This window comes from Tachyglossus aculeatus, chromosome 2 (genome assembly GCF_015852505.1).
Source record: "Tachyglossus aculeatus isolate mTacAcu1 chromosome 2, mTacAcu1.pri, whole genome shotgun sequence".
Classification (NCBI taxonomy): Eukaryota; Metazoa; Chordata; class Mammalia; order Monotremata; family Tachyglossidae; genus Tachyglossus; species Tachyglossus aculeatus.
In genome coordinates, this window is record NC_052067.1 from 175,883,015 (window position 1) to 175,887,482 (window position 4,468).

Sequence of the window (4,468 nt, forward strand, 5' to 3'; positions counted from 1 at the left end):
GCTTACTGTGTGCAAAGTACTGTACTAAGCACTTGGGAGAGTACACTATAACAATAAACAGATACATTCCCTGCCCACAATGAGCTTACAGTCTGGAGGGGGAGACAGACATAATACAAATTAAAAAGTACAATAAATTATAGATAATATGTATTATTATTATTATTACCAGGGTCAGTGGAAGAGGTTAGGGAAGTTCCAGCTTTCCCAGGATGTAGGTAGGAGGGAGAGAAGTTGGTTTCCGCGGGGTACAGGATATTCATTCATTCATTCAATCGTATTTATTGAGCACTTAAAGTGTGCAGAGCACTGTATTAAGCATTTGAGCACTGTATTAAGCATTTGATGGCTGGGGGTGGAGACCCTGGGGCTGGGAAATGGGTGAGAAAGGGTGGGGGGTGACCACTCAGAGAGTTTGGACTGCTGTGGGGCTGGTGTCCCACACCCCCTCTCCTCTGAGATTGGAGCCCTGATTCCAGCCCCTGCCACACCCTTCTCCCCTGACCAAAACCAAGCAGGTCTCAGCTCCACAACATTGCCAAGATCCGCCCTTTCCTCTCCATCCCAACCGCTACCCTGCTCATTCAAGCTCTCATCCTATCCCGTCTGGACTACTGCATCAGCCTTCTCTCTGATCTCCCATCCTCGTGTCTCTCTCCACTTCAATCCATACTTCATGCTGCTGCCCGGATTATCTTTGTCCAGAAACGCTCTGGGCATATCACTCCCCTCCTCAAAAACCTCCAATGGCTACCGATCAATCTGCGCATCAGGCAGAAACTCCTCACCCTGGGCTTCAAGGCTGTCCATCACCTCACCCCCTCCTACCTCACCTCCCTTCTCTCCTTCTACAGCCCAGTCCGCACCCTCCGCTCCTCCACCGCTGATCTCCTCACCGTACCTCGCTCTCGCCTGTCCCGCCATCGACCCCCGGCCCACGTCATCCCCCAGGAATGCCCTCCCTCTGCCCATCCGCCAAGCTAGCTCTCTTCCTCCCTTCAAGGCCCTGCTGAGAGCTCACCTCCTCCAGGAGGCCTTCCCAGACTGAGCCCCTTCCTTCCTCTCCCCCTCGTCCCCCTCTCCATCCCCCCATCTTACCTCCTTCCCTTCCCCACAGCACCTGTATATATGTATATATGTTTGTACATATTTATTACTCTATTTATTTATTTATTTATTTTATTTGTACATATCTATTCTATTTATTTTATTTTGTTAGTATGTTTGGTTTTGTTCTCTGTCTCCCCCTTTTACTGTGAGCCCACTGTTGGGTAGAGACTGTCTCTATATGTTGCCAATTTGTACTTCCCAAGCGCTTAATACAGTGCTCTGCACATAGTAAGCGCTCAATAAATACGATTGATGATGATGACCAACCTGTTCTGGAGTCAAGTGGTGGGCAGAGTTCACTCCAACCCTTCCCGGTGTCTCCTTTCCCTCCCGCTCCCCAGCTCTCAACCCTGCAGCGGGGGGACCAGGGCTCTCTATATTCTGGTGTTTGGTGGGGGACAGACCCCCCCCGCTCCCCGCAAGGTGCCTCTTTCCCTTCCCGCCCTGGGACTCAGTCACACTGGAGTTGAACTGGTAATAATAATCATGGTATTTGTTAAGAGCTAACTATGTGCCAGGAATTGTATTAAGTGCTGGGGGTGGATACAAGTAAATCAGGTTGGACACAGTCCCTGTCACATGTGGGGCTTGCAGTCTCAATCCCCATTTTACAGATGAGGTTATTGAGGCACAGAGAAGTGAAGTAGCCTGCCCAAGGTCACAAAGCAGACAAGTGGCAGAGCTGGGATTAGAGCCCATGACCTTCTGATGCCCAGGCCTGGGCTCTATTTACTAAGCCATGGTGTGACGATCTGGGGGAAGGATTGTGTAAATGGACAAAGTAATTAAAGTCCACATTTGCTGGCTACACGTGCCTGGCTCTTGGACCCATGGACATGTGCCAGGGCCTCCGGGTGGGGAGTGGGAATAAAAACGCTTGGACCGGAGTGAGCTATTGTTCAAGCATTTCTATACTACGCTCCTCTGGTGAATGCAAGCATCATATACCTTCACATGTGCATGGGCCTGCCCACATATATGCACGAACACAGAAGCACACACAGGTGCGTGTGCTCTGGTGGTGAGTGTTAGACAGGCCCCACAAAACTCCTCCTCCCATTCTCTGTCCTCCAGGGACACCAAAAGCAAGTGACACCCATTGTGGGAGCACGGGTGGGCTTTTTTACGGTATTTGTTAAGTGTTTACTCTGTGCCAAAAACTGCTTCAGGTGCTGATGCAGTTTTTGCAGCTTAGTGGAAAGAGCATAGACTTGGGAGTCAGAGATCATGGGTTCTAGTCTCAACTCTGCCACTTGTTAGCTGTGTGACTTTGGGCAAGTCATGTAACTTCTCTAAGCCTCAGTTACCTCATCTGTAAAATGGGGATTAAGACTGTGAGCCCCACGTGGGACAACCTGATTAATTTGTATGTATCCCAGTGCTTAGAACAGTGCTTGGCACATAGTGAGAGCTTAACAAATATCTTTGTTAGGTGAATTAGGTCAGGCACAGTCCCTGTCCTGCATGGGACTCAGTCTAAGTGGGAGAGAGAAGAGGTACTGCATCCACATTTTGCAGTTGAGCTTATTGCCCGCGTCCCCACAGACCCCTGCCACGTGGGAAAGCATCTGTTTATGCCCAAGGATCCAAAGAGTCTCAGGACCCTGGAACCGAAACCCCAGCATTAAGAACCAGGCACAGAGACCCTAGCACACAGACTCTGTCATACAGATCCTGGGACACAGACCCTGGCACACAGATCCCAGCACTGAGACCCCTGCACACAAAACTTAGCACACACACCCTGGGACACAGACCTTGGCACAAAGAGCCCAGGATACAGACTCCTCTTCTCTTTCTCCCTTCTGCATCACCCTGGCTTGCTCCCTTCTTTCAATCCCCTTTCCCAGCCCCACGGCACTTATATTCATATCTGCAACTTACTTGTTTATACTAATATCTGTCTTCCCCTCTAGACTGTAAGTTCGTTGTGGGCAGGGAATGTGTATGTTTATTGTTGCATTGGTCTCTCTGAAATGTTTAGTATAGTGCTTGGCACACAGTAAGTGCACAGTAAATATGATTGATTAAATGAATGAATGACCCCAGCACCAAGACCCTGGGACACAGACTCCAGAACCCAGAAACTACTCCCTCAGGGCTAGACATTTGCCCTGTCCACTGTCCTCTGGGTCCCCCTACTCCCTCAGGCCCATCCGCCTGCCCCAGCCGCTGTCTCCCAGAACCTCTGTTCCCCAGGTGCCAACAACTAGCTCCACTGCTGTCCCCCAGAATGATCTGCTCCCCCAGGTCTAGTCTGCTGTCTCCCAGAGCCTCCTACTTCTGCAGGATCAGTCACTAGCACTTGACAATGTCCCCAGAACTTCCTGCTCCCCCAGGCCCAGTTACCTGCCCAACTGCAGTCCCTCAAAACCCCCTACTCCCTCAAGCCCAGCCACCTGTCCCAGCCACTCTTCCCCAGAATCCCTTGCTCCCTCAGACTCAACTATCTACCTAGACACTGTTCCCCAGAACTTCCTACTTCCTCAGTCCCAGCTACCTGCCCCAGCCACTGTCTCTCAGAACCCCCTACCTCTGTAGGCTCAGCCACCAGCATTAGACACTGTCCCATAGAACCCCCTCCTCCCCAAGTCCCAGTCACCTGCCCAGCCAATATACCCTTGTCCCAGCCACTGTCCTGCATAACCCCCTACTCATTCATTCATTCAATCATATTTATGGAGCCCTTACTGTGTGCAGAGCACTATACTACTCCCTCAGTGTTGGACATCTGCCCTAGTCACTGTCCCCAAGGGTGCCCTATTCCCTCAGGTCCAGCCACCTGCCCCAGCCACTGTCCTCCAGAACCCCCTTCTACCCAGGCCCAGCCACTTGCCCCACCTTCTGTCCCTCATATTTTTCCCAGAGGGACCCCACAAATATATTCCCCCTGGAGGTGAGGGTGTGGCAACTTCCCAGGTGATGGTGGAGTGGCAAGAGGAATGTTTCCCTCTCCCTCTGGTCTGCACGCCCCCTCCCTATCCCCAAATGCTTTCCACCACAGAGGGAGATCCCAATTTGGTTTCAGCAGTGCAGCCCCTTGCTCACTCTCCTTTACCCTCTCCTCATTATGTTCGCCCCCTCATCCTCCCTGCCTCATCCCTCATCCCCTCATCCTGGTGGCACATCCCAGTCCAGTTGGGGAATGGCTTTCAGACTAGGCCCTTCCTCTTTCACTATCAGAAGATCACATGACAAACAAGAAAGCATGTAGGATTTCCTTCTTGCTAAGCCCCCGGACAGGGGAGGGGACTGGGAGCTTAAAAGAGGAAGCCTCCCTCCAGCCTCCCTCACTCCATCCGGCAGGTGGAGAGTGTGGTGGTGGGTGCAGCAGTGGTGTCCCTGTAGGGGCAGCATC